This window comes from Loxodonta africana, chromosome 6 (genome assembly GCF_030014295.1).
Source record: "Loxodonta africana isolate mLoxAfr1 chromosome 6, mLoxAfr1.hap2, whole genome shotgun sequence".
Taxonomy (NCBI): domain Eukaryota; kingdom Metazoa; phylum Chordata; class Mammalia; order Proboscidea; family Elephantidae; genus Loxodonta; species Loxodonta africana.
Window position 1 is genome coordinate 118,596,678 of NC_087347.1, and position 18,802 is coordinate 118,615,479.

An 18,802-nucleotide genomic window follows, 5' to 3' on the forward strand; every position below is an offset into this window, starting at 1 on the left:
CATTTATGTAGATCTCTTTTGGTTTCTTGCAGTAGTGTTTTGTAGTTTTCTTTGTATAGGTCTTTTATGTTCTTGGTTAGATTTATTCCCAAGCATTTTATTTTTTTAGGGGATATTATAAATGGTATTGTTTTTCTGATTTTCTTTTCATTGTTTTCTTTATTGGTCTATGGGAATCCAACTGATTTTTGTATGTTTATCTTGTATCCCACAAGTCTGCTGAATCTTCCTATTAGTTCCAGTAGTTTTCTCATGGAGTCTTTTGGGTTTTCTATGTGTAATATCATATCATCCACAAATAGGGATAGTTTTACTTCTTCATTATCAGTTTGGGTACCCTTTCTCTCTCTCTCTTTTTTTTTTTTTGCCTTATTGCTCTAACTAGGACTTCCAGCACAATGGTAAACAGGAGTGGTGATAAAGGGCATCCTTGTCTTGTTCCTGTTCTCAAGGGGAATGATTTTAGCCTCTCTCTATTAAGACTGTTGGCTGTTGGTTTTGTATAGAAGTCCTTTGTTATGTTGAGGAATTTCCCCACTATACCTATTTTATCGAGGGTTTTTATCAGGAATGGGTGTTGGACTTTGTCAAATGCCTTTTCTGCATTAATTGAGATGATCATGTGATCCTTTTATTTATGTGGTGGATTACATTGATTGATTTTCTAATGTTGAACCATCCTTGTGTACCTGGTATGAATCCTACTTGGCCACATTATTTTTTGATATGATGCTGAATTCTAGTGACTAGAATTTTGTTTGAATTTTTGCATCTATATTCACGAGAGATATTGGTCTGTAATTTACTTTCTTTTTTCTTTTTGTGGTGTTTTTGCCTGGTTGTGGTCTCAGGGTTATGCTGGCTTCATAGAATGAATTTGGAAATATCACTTCCTTTTCTATGTTCTGAAATAGTTTGAGTAGTACTCGTGTAATATCTTCTCATAATGTTTTTTAGAATTCTCCAGTGAAGCCATCTGGGCCAGGTATTTTTTGGAGAGGCGGGGAGAGGGAGTTTTTTAAATTACCTTTTTGATCTCTTCTCTTGTTATGGGTCTGTTCAGATTTTCAACATCATTTTGTGTTGATTTGGGTAGGCAGTATGTTTCTAGATATTTGTCCATTTCCTCTAGGTTTTCAAATTTGTTGGAGTATAGTTTTTCATAAAACTCTGTTATGATCCTTTTTATTTCAGTTGGGTTTATTGTAATGTCCCCCATTTTATTTCTTGTTTGGGTTATGTGCATCCTCTTCTGTTTTTCTTTTGTCAGTTTGGTCAGTGGTTTGTCAATTTTGTTGATCCTTTGAAAAAATCAACTTTCGGTTTTGTTGATTTTTTTCTATCGCTTTTCTATTCTCTATTTCATTATTTCTGCTCTGATCTTTATTATTTCCTTTCTTCTGGTGGCTGTGGGCTTGTTTTGCTGCTCTCTGTTGGATTTGTATAGCTAATGTTTTGATTTCGTCCTTTTTTTTTTTTTTTTGACGTGTGCATCTGTTGTTATAAATTGACCTCTGAGCACTGCCTTTGCTGTGTCCCAAAGGCTTTGGTTTAATGTGTTTTCACTTTCATTTGATTCTAGGAATTTTTTGATTCCATCTTTAATATCTTCTATTAGCCAGCAGTTTATAAGCAGGGTGTTATTCAGTTTCCATGTAATTGATATTTTTTCCTTGCTCTTCCTGTTGTTAATCTCTACTTTGATGGAGTTGTAGTCAGAGAAGATACTTTGTATTATCTCAGTATTTTGGATTTTGTTAAGGGCTGTTCTGTGGCCTAAAATGTGATCTATTCTGGAGAACGTTCCATGTGCATTGGAAAAGAATGTGTACTTTGCAGCTGGTGGGTGGAGTTCTATATATGCCTATGAGTTGAAGTTGGCCGATTATGTCCTTTAGATCTTCCGTATCTTTGTTGAGTTACTTTCTAGACGTTCTGTCCTTTACCGAGAGTGTGTGTTGAAGTCTCCTACTATTATTGTGGAACTGTCAATTTCTCTTTTCAGTGCTGTTAGAGTTTGTTTTATGTATTTTGGAATCCTGTCATTGGGTGCATAGATATTTATTATGGTTATGTCTTCATGATGGATAGTCCCTTTAATTGTTATATAGTGCCCTTCTTTGTCTTTTATGGTGGATTTTGTTTTAAAGTCTATTTTATTTAAGATTAGATTGCCATTCCTGCTCTTTTTTGTTGCTTGTTTGCTTGATATGTATTTTTTCCATCCTTTGATTTTTAATACATATACATCTTTGTTTCTAAGGTGTGTTTCTTGTAGACAGAATATTGATGGATCCTGTTTTTTTTTTAATCCATTGTCTCACTCTGTGTCTCTCTATGGGTGCATTTAGACCATTTACATTCAGTGTAATTATTTATAGGTGTGAGTTTATTGCTGTCATTTTGTAGTGCTTTTGTGTATGTGTGTGTGTGTGTGTGTGTGGTGCAGACGTTTTCTTTGTTCCTCTTACTCTCCTGTGTTGAATTCTTTTTGTTTGTGGGTTTTTTTTTTTCATTTCTTTTGTTTTTGTAGATTTTGTTTTTATTGAGACTTCATGATTTTCTTCTTTATTTTGGTGAGTAGGTTTGTTAACTTTCTTTGTGGTTACCTTGAAATTTACCTGTATCTTCCTACATTTGAACGAGTCTATTATTACTTGGTATTGCTTTACCTTCTTCTCCATTAGGAAGTTCTACTTTCACCATTTATTCCCTCTTTTATTGTTGTGATGTTGTTGTCATTTAAAGATTAAACTCTCTGGTTTCCTGCTATAAATCTCTTGGTTGTGAATATTCCTTGAGAGTTAATTTCCTAAGTTAGTGTCTGGCTGGTGCCGTCTTGCATCCCAGATTCAGGCTGTGGTCTGATGTTTGTTTCCAAACTGAAGGACTACCTTTAATAATTCTTGTAAGCTTGGTTTGGTTTTTACATGTTCCCATAATTTCTGTTTATCTGGAAATGTCCTGATTTCACCAGCAGATTTGAACAAGAGTTTTGCAGGATATATTATTCTTGGCTGGCAATTTTTTTTTCTTTCAAGTTTTATATGTATCATCCCATTGCCTTCTTGCCTGTGTGGTTTCTGTCAAGTAATCACAGCTTAGTCTTAATCACATCTTAGTCCCCTCTGTATGTGACTTTTCCTTTTTTCTTGAGCTGCTCTCAAGATTCTTTCTTTGTCTTTGTTTTTAGCAAGTATGATTATGATATGCCTTGGTGATTTTCTTTTGGGGTCTATCCTATATGGGATTTGTTGAGATTCTTGGATGGTCAGCTTTTCATCTAACATGATATTAGCGAAGTTTTCTGTCTGCAATTTTTCATTTATCCTCCCTGTGTTTTCTGTTTTCTCCCCCTGTTTGGGAACTCCAATCGCTCAGATATTTTTGCTTTTCATTATATCTCACATAATTCTCAGGGTTTCTTCATTAGTCTTCATTCATTTTTCTGATTTTTCCTGAAACAAAATGGTATCCAAGTATTTATCTTCAATTTCGCTGATCCTGTCTTTCATTGTTTCAGGCCTGCTCCTCAGACCTTCTATGACACTGTGCATTTCTGAAATCTGCTTGTTTACCTTTTGGATTTCTAATTGTTGTTTTTGTATGATTTCTAGTTGTGAATTTGTTTTGGCATTTTGTTTCTGTATTATTTTTCTGACTTAATCCATTTTTTTTGTCAGCATTTTCCATAAATTTGTCTGTCTTTTCCATGAATTTGTCTATTTTCTCCTCATTTTTGTCTGTTTTTTGCTTCAACTCTTGGATATCTCTGAATATTAGAGATTTGAATTTCCTATCAGGTAGTTATAGTGCCTTTTCTTCTACTGGAAAGTCATCTGGTGTTTTATTTTGGATGCCTACTGGAACCATCCTGTCCTTTTTTTTTTTTTTATGTTTTGATATTGCCTGCTGTCTTTGGGACATTCAGTTATTTCCCTCATTTATTGATTGTAGATCTGTTTGTTTCATCCTGCTTTTTAGTTTTATTTGGTTACTTCTGAGTAGGTGGGCTGTGCATCATTTGTTGTTTGCTTGTCTGTGGGCATGGTACTTTTCACCTCCTTGTTCAATGGGCAGGGCCACTTGCTCAGCTATGGTGCAGCAGGGCAGGTCCAGTTGAGGGGGAGGGGCTGGGATGGACTGTTTGTAGCACATATTGGGGCTGACAGGGTGAGCCAGGAGTCAGTGCAGGACAGATTCCAGTAGGCAGTACCTGTGGGGCTTGGGGGTGCGATGTTCAGCCCACTGTGCAGGAAGGCAGGAGGGCCTTGTGATTTGTGGAGCTAAGATGGGTGTGGGAAAGAAGAGAGGAGAGTGTAAAAGGAGCCCCCCCCCAAAAAAAGGTGCTGAGGTAACCTGCCATTAGAGTGGAGAGATGAGAATTTGAGAAATGAAGAAAAGCAAAAAGGAAAAGAGAAAAAAAAAATGCCCCCAGGGATCCCACTGGTAACTGGGGAAGTGGCTCCCAGGCCTCAGGGTACAGCCTGTCAAGGAGGGGTAGAGAGGACACACAGCACCAGGTATTCAGGAGACACAAAAAGAAGGAAAACAGAGAGAGATGAGAAACTGAGAAATGAAGAAAAACAAAAAGGAAAAGATAAAAGAAAAATAATTAAAGAAAGGTCCCCCGGGATGCCACTGGGGTGGCTGCACTGATCAGGGAAGTGGCTCCCAAGCTGTGCAGTACAGCCCAGCTAGAAGGGGCAGAGATGGTACACAGTGCAAGGTATTCAGGAGATAGGAAAAGGTAAGTAGAGAGAGATGAGAAACAAAGACAAAAAGGAGAAAAGAAAAAGAAATGTCCCTAGGGATCCCATTGGCAGAGCTGTACAGACTGGGGAAGTGGCTCCCAAACGGTGCAGTACAGTCTGGCTAACAGGGGCTCCCAAACCATGAAAATAAAAAGAAAACAACCAAACAAAATAAAAACAAAAGTCCCCGGGGATCCCAGGAGCATGGCGGTGCAGACCAGGGAAGCAGTTCCCAGCCAAGCAGCACTTCATAGCCTGTCAAGAAGAAGCAAAGATGGCATATGGAGCCAGGTGTTCAAGATAGGAGAAGAAGGAGGTGAGGCATAGGGAAGAAGCCAAAAGAAGCCAAGAAAAGAAAACCATCAACAAAGAAATGACACTGAAGGAGCCAGCTGGTGTGGGGAGGGTGAATCTGAGTAACACGGAGCAGGGGCCTCCTGGGCTGCAGTCACTTGGCCTGCTGGGAAGCAGTGGAGGCCGAGCAAGGGAAAGAAGAGTAGGGTGTGGGAAAGCGTGTACTGCTGGTTTCCAGGAGCTCTGTCTCCTACTGGGGGCTCTGTGAAGCTGCTTTCCCATACTCTCTGTCTGCAGATCTTCCACAGGAGTCCAAGATGGCGAAATCTGTGCTGTGTTATTAACAGGGGACCTCCGCTCATATTTCTCCTTGCTCTCTATTTGATGTCAGTTCCTTCTTCCATTCAGTGCTTGGTTGAATTCTTTATCTCTTCATTTGATGCTAAACGTTCTAGTATTGACATTTGTCTCTGTTTTACTTAGTTTTTTGGGTGTTCGCTGTGGAGGGATGGTGTGGTGCTTCTGTCTATAATGCCATGTGGGCTGTGCTTCATAGCTGAAAGTTTTTATCAGGAAAGGGTGTTGGATTTCATTAAATGCCTTTTCTGCATCTATTGAGATGATTGATTCTTTTCCTTTGTTTTATTTGTATTGAATTATGTTGATTTTCTAATGTAGAACTATCCTTGCATCCTTGGTATAAACCCCCCTTGATAGTGATGTACTATCTTTTTAACATGGTGATGAATTCTGTTGGCTAGAATTTTGTTGAGAATTTTTAAATCTGGGTTTCAGAGGGATAAACCAAACCAAACTCATTGCCTTATAGTCGATTAGGACTCATAGCAACCCTACAGGACAGAGTAGAACTGCCTTATAGAGTTTCCAAGGAACACCTGGTGGATTTGAACTGCTGATCTTTTGGTTAGCAGCCGAAGCACTTAACTATTATGCCATCAGGGTTTCCTTAAGAGGGATATTGGTCTGTAATTTTCTTTTTTAGTGGTGTCTTTGCCTGACTTTGGAATCAGGGTTATACTGGCTTCATGGAAAGAATTAGAGAGTATTCCTTCCTTTTCTGTGTTATGGAACAGTTTGAGTAGAATTGATGTAAACTCTTCTCTGAATGTTCGGTAGAATTCTCCAGCATGTGGGCCAGAGCTTTTCCCTGTTTGGAGTTTTTTTTTTTTTTTAACCTCCAATTTCTTCTTTTGTAAGGGTCTGTTCAAATTTTCAACCTCTACTTGGGTCATTTTAGGAAGGTAGTATGTTTCTAGAAATTTGTCCGTTTCTTCTAGGTTTTCAAATTTTTTGGAGTACAATTTTTCATAATGTTCTATTAAGATCCTTTTTATTTCAGTTATTTCTGTTGTAAAGTCACCCATCTTATCTCTTATTTTTGTTATTCGTATCTTCCCATTTTTTTCCTTTGTCAGTTTGGCCAGTGATTTGTCAATTTTATTGATTCTGTCAAAGAGCCAACTTCTAGTCTTGTTGATTCTTTCTATTGTTTTTTTAATTTTCTATTTCTTTTATTTCTGCTTTGTTCTTTATTATTTCCTTTCCTCTGGTGACTTTGGACTTCTTTTGCTTCTCTTTTTCTATTTGTTTGAGTTGTGGGTTAAGCTATTAATTTTAGCCTTTTTTTCTTTTTGAATGTGTACATTTATTGCTATAAATTCTCCTCTGTGTGCTGCTTTTGCTGTGTCCCAAATATTTTCATGTGTTGAGTTTATATTCTCATTTGATTCTAAGAATTTTTAAAAAATTTCTTTTTGTAATATATTCTATTACCTAATGGAGTCCTATGGCACAGTGGTTAAGCATTCAGCTGCTAGCCAAAAGGTCTGCAGTTCAAATCCACCAGCTGCTCCTTGAAAACCCTATGGGGTAGTTCTACTCTGTCCTATAGGGTCACTATAAGTCAGAACTTACTCGAAGGCAACAGGTTTGATCTTTTTGGTTATATTATCCAATAGTTTTTAAGTAAGATGTTATTCAGTTTCCATGTATTTAATCTTTTTCCTTGTTCTTTCTGTTATTGATTTCTAGTTTTATAGCATTTTGATCAGAGAAGATGCTTTGTATTAATTCTATTTTTTTAAAATTTATCAAGTCTTGTTTTGTGCCCTAAAACATGGCCTATTTTGGAGAATGAGCCATGTGATTGGAGTAGAATGTGTACTGGGCTGCTGTTGGGTGGTGTCTTCTGTGTATGTCTATGAGGTTGAGTTGGTTTTGTTATTTAGATCTTCTGTATCTTTTTTTTAGTTTCTTTCTAATTATTCTGTCCATCATTGAAAGTGGCATGTTAAAGTCTCCCACTATTATTAGAGAACTGTCTATTTCTCTTTTCAATTCTGTTAGAGTTTGTTTTATGTATTTTGAAGCTCTGACATTGGGTGCATAAATATTTATTACGTTACGTCCTCTTAATTGATCGACTCATTAATCATTATATAAAGCCCTTCTTTGTCTTATATGGTGGATTTTGACTTAAAGTTTATTTTATTAGAAATTATTATTGCCACACTCTTACTGTCTTTTGGTTACTGTTTGCTTGTATTTTTTTTTTCATTCTTTGATTTTTAACCTATTTATGTCTTTGTGCCTATGCTGTGTCTCTTATAAGCAACATATTGATAGGTCTTTTTTTTTTTTTTTTTTGGCTCCATTCTGCCACTCTCTGTCTCTTGACTAGTGCATTTAAACAATTTACATCCAATTTTTAGTTATTATTGATAGGCATGAATTTACTGCTATCACTTTGTTATGCTTTTTTTTGTGGTGTTAATGATTTCTTTGTTCTGCTTAATTTTCTGTGCTGAGTTCTTTTTGTATATGGATTGTCTTTTGATATCCTTCATTGTTGTTGATTTTGTGTTTACTGAGAATTTTTTACTTTCTTCTTTATTTTGGTGAGTAGATTTATTAATTTTCTTTGTGGTTACTCTGAAATTTTTCTTTATCTTCCTAAGTTTAAAACAGTCTGTTATATCTTGATATCACCTTGATTTCCTGTTCATGTGGAAGTTTTATAACTATAAAATTTATTCTGCCTTTTTGTTTTGAAGTCGTGTCTTCATTTACAGATTGACATTTCTGGTTCTCTGTTTTCAATTTTGTGACTTTATTTTACTTTTGTGAGTTCTTTATCGGCTTCATATGTAGGTGATGCTGTCATTAGTCTTAATCTCAGGTTGTTGTCTGATATTGTTGGTTCTCTGTCCAAAGGACTTCCTTTAATATTTCTTGTAAGGTTGGCCTAGTTTCTACAAATTCCCTTAATTTCTGTTTTTCTGAGAATGTCCTAGTTTTGCCAATGTATTTGAAAAACAGTTTTCCTGGGTATCTGAGTCTTGGTTGGCAATTCTTTTCTTTCAGCGTTTTATATATGTCATCCCATTGCCTTCTTGACTGCATGGTTTCTGCTGAGAAACCAGCTTAGTCTTATTGGTTTCCCTCTGTAGGTGATATTTCATCTTTCATGAGCTGCTCTCAGAATTCTTTCTTTGTCTTTGGTTTTAGAAATTTTTATTATGATATGTCTTGGTGATTTTCTTTGGGGGCCTATCTTGTATGGGGTTTGTTGAGCTTCTTGTACTGAAACCTTCTCTTTTATGATATTAGGGAAGTTGTCTGCCCATAAATCTTCAAAATTTCTCTCTGTACTTTTTTTTATCCTCTTTTCTGGAATTCCTATTACACATAAATTATTCCTTTTGATAAGGTCCAACATAACTCTTAGAGTTTATTCCTTTTTCATCATTCTTTTTTTCTGAATGTTCCTCAAACAAATTAGTATCAAGAGCTTTGTCCTTCATTTCTCTGATTCTTTCTTTCATTGATTCAATTCTATTTCTATTTCATTTCATTGAATTATCTATTCCTGATATTTTACTGTTAATTTTTTGGATTTCTAATTGTTATTTTTGTATGATTTTGTAATTATCTGTTTATTTTGTAATTTTGTTTTTGTATTGTTTTCCTGAATTCTTCTGGACTTTTGCCTGTGTTTTCCTTGATCTCTTTGAGGATCCTGTATATAAGCCTTTTGAATTTCTTATCAGGTAATTCTATTGCTATTTCTTCCTTGGGAAGGTTTTCTGCCCCTTTATTTTTCTCACTTGTTTGAACTATCTTACCCTGTTTCTTCATATGACTTGTTATTGTCTTAGTCATCTAGTGCTGCTATAGCAGAAATAACACAAGTGGATGGCTTTAACAAAGAAAAATTAATTTTCTCATAGTCAAATATGCTAGAAGTCCAAATTCAGGGCATCAGCTCCAGGGGAGGGCTTTCTCTCTCTGTCAGCTTTGGAGGAAGATCCTTCTCATCAATCTTCCCCGGACTAGGAGCTTCTCCGAGCAGAAACACCAAGTCCAAAGGACAAGCTCTGCTCCTGGTGCTTCTTTCTTGGTGGTATGAAGTCCCTACTCTCTGCTTGCTTCCCTTTTCTGTTATCTCTTATAATATAAAAGATGGTGCAGGCCACACTCCAGGGCAAGCCCCTTTACATTGGATCAGAGTTGTGACCTTAGTAAGTGTGTTACAAGCCTACCCTAGTCCTCTTTCGCATAAAATTACAATCACAAAATGGAGGACAACCACACAATACTGGGAATCGTGGCCTAACCAAATTGATACATATTTTTGGGGGACACAATTCAATCCACCACATGTCTTGAAGGCATTAGGTGTTAATTAATTTATATATTTCTTTATTGATTGGATGCGCGTTTGATTGGTGATTTTTTTTGTTTTGTTTTGTTTAGGTTTATTCAGAGCTTTGTTTCTTCTCTTTCTTTTAAGAATCTCTTTCTTCCTTTGTATTATTTTAATTGTTGTTTTGTGGTTCTGGTCTATGTGTGACTTTGGTGATTTCTATTGTCTAGGCATGATTTCCTCTCACTATAGGGTGGCTATAAGTCAGAATCAACTCAACAGCAACAGGTATTTTTTTTTTTTTTTTAGTGGGTATGAATATTCATGTGCAATTCTTCTGTGGTTAGGCTCGTATGTCTTCCCTTACTGGACTGAGTGGAGGTGGTAGTGCAAGTTCTTTCCTTCATATTGGGTGACAAGTATTAGGTGGTCAGGCCCCTCCACAGCCCTTGTGGGGTCATTAGGGCCTTCCAGGTTGGTGTTAGCAGTTAGTGCATCTCTGTATCTGCTGTGAAGGAATAGGAGTGCTACCCAAATGGCTGGGGCATTCCTGCTGTGCACCCACAAGTTGGTATCTCAGTAGGTGGTGGGGTATCAAATGGTTTCAGTGCAACCACAGACAGCCCGTATAAACTGTTTGGCCGTGGGATGTGTGATGTTGCAGCCAGACACATGTTGGATGAGGATACTAGGATCTCCTGCTTGTCGCGTGGCAGAGGTGCCTGCCAGGGTGTGCGTGGGTCACAGGTCACCAGGTCAGTGGCATGGAAACTCAATGCTGGTCACCAGCTGGGCAGGGCAGTGGGGGTGGGGGGTGGTCTCATGCCTCTGGTCACTGATATGGTGGCGGGAGCACATGCTGCCGATCATTGGATGGGTGAGGCAATGTGGGGTTGGGCAGAGGAGGCACAAGCCTCTGGTTGTAGATCTAACAGCACTGGAGTATGTGCTGCTGATTACCAGGCAGGCAGGGTAGTGCAGAGATAGGCAGGGAGGGCACAATTCTTGGGTCACAGGTTTGATGGTGTGGGAGAGTGTTTTGCAAATCACCAGGCGGGGGGTGGGGGGACCATTTTGCTGGTCACCGGGAGGGTGGGATGCATGTTCCCCCAGTCTCTTGTGTGGGTGCAAGGGCACTCCCTGTAAAGTCCAGTCAGAGATCAGGACCTGGCCCTGACCAAATGCAAAGAGGGGTGCTGTCCACAGTCAAGTTGGGTGAGGAATCTCTAGCTGCCATTTCAAGGATCCTCCACTCCTCCAGCACCACCCACCCAAATGATCAGGGACCACTGCTGCTGAATAGTTCTGTCCCTATTTTCTGGCTTCCTTCCTGCTCTATGGTCACCTGGATCCCTAGGGCTTTCACCTGCCTTACTGCACTTTTCCTACTTAGATCTAGTTCATGTTCTGCTCACTGTGCTTCACTCCAGGTTTGTCTATATAGTATCTCTGTCTCCTCTTGGGGATTCTGTGAAGTTGCCTTCCTGTGCTCCTCACCCAAGAATACTGTTCACTTTGTCTCAAGATGGCCATGATGTGCTGGGCCAGTTACAGGGAACCTGCTGTTTTCATTCGGTTTCTCCTTCCCTTCAGTGTTCAATATAATTTTCTCTTCTTCCGTTTGCTCTTCTGGGTTTCCAGATTGTCATCTGTACCTGTTTCTCTTGGTTTCTTGGTTCTTTGCTGTAGGAGGATGGCATGGTGTGTGTGACTAAGCCACAGTTTTGGGCTGTTTCTGGAGGTCATTCTTTTTCTTAAGCTCAGAAATACTCAAAAAGAAAAGTTAATTCTTCCAAGGACTCCTGGGATGTCTTATTACTAGTCTAGATTTTATATCACTAGAGTTGAATTGTGGGACCCTGGTGACACAGTGGTTAAGAGCTATGGCTGCTAACCAAAAGGTTGGATGTTTGAATCTACCAGGTCCTCCTTAGAAACTGTATGGGGCAATCCTACCCTGTCCTATAGGGTTGCTATGAATAGGAATCGACTTGATGGCAAGGGTTTTTGTTTTTTAGAGTCAAATTAGGTTTTCTATCCTCATCAATATGAGTAGCAACAAATGTTTGTTGAGTCTCTGCTATGTGAGTGGCATTGTGCTACCAGGTGGTGTGGGAGGCATAAAGAGGTTTATGATGGTCTCAAATCTGTGTTGTCTATAGAAAACATGAAGACATGAAAAAATAATTGATGCTATTTTGTTATTTTGTGTGAAGAATAGAGAAAAGAAAAATGATATAGTTTTGTAGTAGATTGCATGATTTTAGTTTTCACATTTTCTTTGTGCCTGATTGTCCATCTATATTATTTTGAACAGTAGCCTGGACGTACTAGTATATTTCATTTTGATCAAGGGCTCCCTGGACTTTCACTCATTCTTTATTTCTCTATATCCTTAAATTTCTTAGCTGTAGTAAAATATATTTCTTTATTCTTACTGTCTTTACACAGATTTCTTATTATTTTCTTTGTTTGTCTGTCTTTCTGCTGTTCTTTCTGTCTTTATCTTCTTTATTCCTGTGCCCAGTAAGGGTTTGTAGGTATGTTATTCCAAGACTGAGAGAATTTTTTTTTCAAAATTGTTGATTGTAGGTTCTCTTGGGAACCATCGCTATTCCAGTAAAGGCTTGGTTGTTGTTTTTAGTTGCTGTCAAGTCGATTTTGACACATGGCAACCCCATTAGTTGCAGAGTAGAACTGTGCTCCATAGGGTTTTCAAGGCTGTGATCTTTGGGAGGTAAATTGCCAGGCCTGTCTTCCAAGGCACCTCTGGGTGGGTTTGAACTGCCAAACTTTCTGCTAATAGTCAAGCTCTTAACTATTTGCGCCACTCAGGAACTTCAATATTTTTGTAATAAGATGTTATTGCCATCAACAAAATACATAAAATATAAATTTATATTTATAAGCATATTTATAAAAATTATATTTATAAACATATAACTCTTTATAAAATAACATAAATGATAGACAAAAATATCCAATAACCACCTTTGCTTTTACAAAATTAAGTTACAATATTGAACTAGAGAGCTAAGTAAAAATGTCCCAGGACAAACCAGAACACTTTCCATTACACTCAACTATTATCAATCACTTTATAAATAAATTTTTAGCTAAACTTTAAGGAAATATTTTCTTTAACACTTATTGATAGGACTTCTGCCGTTAGATGACCCCAAGTCTGACAATTGAGGAAAGGGATAGCAGATGATATTAATGAATATTGTTAATTATGTCAGGTGTAATAATAGTAACATAGTTATGCAGGAAACAGTTTTTGGACATGGATGCTGATCTACTTAGGGTAAAGTGTAATGATGTCTGTAATGACCTTGAAAATGTTTGGCCATATATATGTATATGTTTGTATATAATCATACAAATATAACATATAAGGAGCCCTGGTAGCTCAATGAGTAAGAATTCAGCTGTTAACTGAAAGGTTGACAGTTTGAATTCACCAGTGGCTCCATGGGAGTAAAGACCTGGCAATCTGCTTCTATAAAAATTCCAAAACCAAGCTCTTTGCTACTGAGTCAATTCCAATTCATAGTGACCCTATAGGATGGAGGAGAACTGCTCCATAGGGTTTCCAGGGATGTCATCTTTGTGGAAGCAGACCGCCGCACCTTTCTTCCATGGAGTAGCTGGTGGATTCAAACCACCTACTGTACCACCAGGGCTATATATATATATATATATACATACACATGTACATGCATACATACATATATACATACATATATACATACACATATAGATGTGTGTACATATATGTATATGTATGTACACACACACATATACATTTATGCATATATATGTGTGGTGCCCTGGTGGTGCAGCGGTTAAGAGCTTGGCTGCTAACCAGAAGGTCAGCTATAGTTGGAATCAGCTCAACAGCAATGGGTTCAGTTTGGGTTTTATATATGTATGTATAACATAAACATTATATATACCAAAAACAAAAACAAACCCACTGCCATTGAGTTGGTTCCTACTCATAGCAACCCTATAGATACAGTAAAACTGCCCCATAGGGTTTCTAAGGAGTGGCTGGTGGATTTGAACTGCCACCTTTTGGTTAGCAGCCAAGCTCTTAACCACTGGGCAACCTGGTCTCCAAAGCGCACTGCCACATCTTTCTCTCATAGAGCTGCTTTTGATTAGCAGATATATATATATATGTATGTATGTATGTATACATATAAACCCAAACCAAACTGGCTGCCGTGTTGTTGATTCCGACTCATAGCAACCCTACAGGACGGAGTAGGACTACCCAATAATTTCCAGGGAGCATCTGGTGTATTGGAACTGCAGGCCCTTTGGTCAGCAGCCTAGCACTTAGCTACTAAGCTACCAGCATTTCCTATATATATATATAACACACATATAAATGGTCCCTAGGTGGCACAAATGGTTTGTGTTCCAATCCTAACCTAACAATTGGCAGTTTGAACCCACCCAGTGGTACTGTGGAAGGAAAACCCCGGCAATTTGCTTCCATTAAGATTACAGTCAAGAAAACCCTCTGAAGCAGTTCTGTTCTGTATATGGAGTCAGAATTGACTCAGTAGCAACTAACAACAACAACTATGTGTATAATATATGAAGTCTCAGCTGTTGGACTCAGAAGCAGCATTTTGAAAGCTTTTTTTTCCTCCTGTTTATTCTGATAACTGCGTCAGTTTGTGGCTTATGACAACACCACAATCTTCTTTCAGTTTTTTATTTATATAACATTGGTTCAGAGTCTCTGGGTGGGGCAAATGTTTAAGGCACTTGGCTGGTCACTCAAAGATTGGAAGTTTGAGTCCACCCAGAGGCTCCTTGGAAAAACGTCCTGGCGATCGACTTCTGAAAACCCGATCATTGGAGCGCATTTCTACTCTGGGACACATGGGGAAGCCACGAGGCAGAGCCGACCGGACAGCAACTGGTTTTAGTCATTGGTTTGTCTACTGCTACTGGCTCTAATCGATTTTTCTAATGCATTGAAGGGAGTCTCAGTTGCATATCATATTACCCACTTAATGTTCCGAGCCTCACATTGTCCTTTAGTGTAACTCTTCTCCTTGCAGACAAATAAAAGGAAAAGGAGGCAACTGGGAAACTCCTGGGTTTGCATCAAAACCTGCAATGCATCCATGCTCCTCTTCTACTTCTTTCCTCTGTTAAAATACACAAGGAATATTTGATGAACAAATTAGTGGGGGAAAATAATAATAAATGATGTTTCAAACACATAGGTGGCCCTTTATACAAGTTTATTGAATAAATAAATCTCTATAACTTAGGTATTTTAAAAATAAGCCAAAAGCCCCTCCTTCCTTGAGACAGCTCATGAAAGACTGAAATGTTTTGTTTTGTTTCCAAAAATAAAAGAGCAGAAACATTTCAAAAGAAAGTTATATTATGATACCACTTGGCTCTTGGCATAAACAACATTTCCTTGAAGGTAAAGGGTTAAAAGTAGATCAAGTGACTTATAATTTTATTTCCATAAAGCAAAATCAATTAGTATGATGTATGCTGTTGAAATCCAAGCGAATTCTTTCATAGTTTAATTGCACAAAAGTGTCTGTGAAAAAAAAGAACGTGGATCAATAATTGATTTTCTCTCATTTAAATTTTTTATTCTCTGTCATTTCGGGTACAGACTAGAGAAAGTGAAGACCTTTTTAAACTTCCGGCTTATTTGAAGTGTGCGATGGATGGATAAAAGCAAGCTTCTTCCAAACAGTTCTCTTGCTCTCTCATCATTTTAAATCTGTGGATGTGAAGAAGATACTCACTTTTTGAAATACATTAAAAACAACAACTGCAAAAAAAAATCAAGCTTGAGTTAATAGAGACAAGTGTGAGGTAAGGTATAAATTTGCTGCATAAAGCACAGAAAATGTACTTCTTCTGACTCTCAGTCATTCATTTATTTGCACAAAATTTTGTGCATCTTAGTGATGTAAAAACTTTAGAGGTCTTTTAATGTGACCTTCCATCCTTAGCACTCCTAAGGCGTGACTGACCATCTTGTCTTCAGATACTGGAAGGCTCCCACTGTACACCATCAAATCGACTCTTGACTCTGGTGACCCCATGTGTGTCCGAGCAGAACTTGCCCCAAAGGGTTTTCAATGGCTGGTTTTTCAGAAATCACCAGGCCTTTCTTCTGAGAACTTCTGGGTGGACTCGAACCACTAACCTTTTGTTTAGCAGCCGAGCACATTAACTCTTTGTATCATTCAGGGATTCCGTATGAAAGCCACATCTTTCTATTACTGGATTAAGTCAAAATCCAAAGAATTATATTGAACTACAGGTTATTTTAGTAATTTTTGCTGATTGATCCTGACTTTATCTTTTGGGGATACAAGAATGCAATCAAGGGAGGCAATATATTATTGAAAAGTGGTTCTCAAGTGTGATCCTTGACCACCAGTATCAGCTTCACTTGAGAACTTGTTACAAATACAATTATCAGACCCCACCCCTGAGATATTGAATCAGAAATATGGGCCTAGCAGTCCATGTTTCAACAAGCACTCCAGCTGACTCTGATACATGCTAACATTTGAGAATCTCTACTTTAGGTATTCCTCATATAAGTAATGAGTGTCATTCTAGGAGCGTTTCTAGAATTGTTACCTTCCTCTGAAAAGTTGTGAGTTGACTGAATAAACACAAAGGCCTTTCCTATTATTTTTTTAACATTCAAAATCAAGTCCTTCAAATTCAAGAAACAGCAAGTCCTTATTCGGATTGATGAGATTAAAAAATGAAAAGAGCTACTTTTGTCATTTTGTATTTATAACTTACACAAAGCAACCATTTCTGATCATAATCAGCATCACGGAAGAAAAGTAAATGTAGGAAAAAATTCAAAACAATGAGCAAAAAATGATCAAGTAAAAACTTTTTCTTTCTTCATCTTTTTTTTTTTTTTTTGGTAAATTAGTTGAATCATTTCTTTTTGCTACTTTACATGTCAGAGAAAGCTTATCCTGGTGCTCTCCAAGTCTAACTGGAATGATAATGACTAACTGCGGGGAAGATTCTAAGGCTGGCTCTAATCTATCTCTTTGTTACTTTGCAGATGAGGAAACTGAGTCTGAAAGTGATCAGTAGGCCACCCACATGAAGTGTACAGGCAAATGCAGTGAGTTAGCAGTAGATTCTGGACCAGAAACAGTCTTTAGATTCTTAGTCCTTTGTGCTTTCACATTCAAGACAGGCTGCCTTTCTCTTTCTTATTATTTTACCCATTTACTCTTACTTGAGGTAAAATGCCCATGACATAAAGTTTACCATTTTAGCCATTTTAAAGTGTACAATTCAGCGGCAACTTTCACATGCATTTCTCTAATTGTTCTGGATCTATCCTTGTTACCATGAAAGTCACAGAAATACGGCAGCATGGCGTGGGGCCCTTGGGCTTGCTGTTCACGGTTATGAATGTGGCCTGACATACCCTGGTGTGAATATAAAATTGTTTAAAAAGCATGGATAATCCAAAAATGAAGGCAGTACTCTTCTACCATTATAACTTGGGTTCCTTGAACATCTCTGAACCACAAGACCTAAAAAATTCCACATCTGAAGTTGTTGAACTTTATAGTGAATTGGTGTAAGAATTAAGTTGGTAGGTGAGTGAAGCATTTGTGTGGGGAGGAGATTATTATATTTTCCAGGGCTCCTCCTGGCCAGAATTCTTGGCTTCCTGATTTTCATTGCTATGCGCTACCCACAGTGTTTATCTGTGAAACAGTCATCAGCAATAATTTACTGAGCAACTGTAATAAACAGGCAATTAGGTGCTTAGCAGAAAAAATAGGGCATATGTAAAAACTGCTAGTTAAATTATCTCTCCGACTAATCCATCCTGACAGCACCCATTTCTTTTTCCAAGTGGTTTGTTCTAAGCAGATATGTGTTGATAGATTATCGATATCAAATAAAAATGTTTGTGGGCCCAGGCAGGTAAAGCAAGTGGGTGAAAGAAGGAGAGGTGCATATTCTTATACCGAGCAGTGAGAGAAGGGTTGTCTTTATGACGAAGGAAGCTACTGCCAAGCCTCGGCTACTCAGCCCTTCAGGGGATGTCAACCACTGAGCTATATATTATGGTTCTTTTCAAGAGAAGCTAGGAATATGGATTCCATGTGAATTCTTTCAATTTTTAAATGTCTTCAGTTTATAAAGCACTGTGTCACCCACACAAAACATGACACGGCCTTCATTTTGACCTGGATTTCAGTTTGTGAACTTTGGAGCTCAATGAATCTCAGGCATTTCTAGCAAGTGAGCCTTTGGAGGAGTACCTAATCATTTGCTCCTGAACTCTGCAATTTTACCCTGAGACTATAACCAGTTCCTGACTTCCTAGGAGCTCTTGTGTTTGATAGCAAACAATACAATACAAGCTTGACACTGGAGGAAGTCTTATTTCCAAAATTTGTGTGCAACGAGCTTCTCATTAGGGAATTTGATTTGCTGTATGTCTCGCTCCAAACATCAAACTGTGTTTCCAGCCAGCCAATGGGATAATCATGCCCAAGATGTCCCCACATGCTCCCAAGGACGTGCTGGAATCCACTGGGGTTTGCATAAAGATGCTAAGCCCATCGTTATGGATTGGAAATGTTCTCCATCTCTGATGTGGGTAATAAAACGAATCAGTGTGTACTGTGGAAGTGACAGCACAGAACGTAAGCCAGCATTGCAGCGTCGGCCAGATGAGACATCATACATACTTCTGCGGCTTCTGGAACCTGTGGAGAAATCACAGCAGATGCACTTATTTTGCTTTGTTCATTTATTATTTATGACTTTGGTTTAGGTTGATTATGAAAACAAAAATTGTCTGCTTTACAAAACAATCATTTGTTGTAACATCTCTAGGGTGGTGTTTCTCAAATATTTTGGACCATGACCAAGTATGAAATACATTTATTACTATAATTTAATGTGCCTGTATGCACGTGTTCATGTTCTCTTTCTCTCACTTACACACATACGCACACACACACAGAAATAAAATTTCAGGAAAGTGTTTACTCTCTAAATAAAATGCGCTCTGGTATTTTAT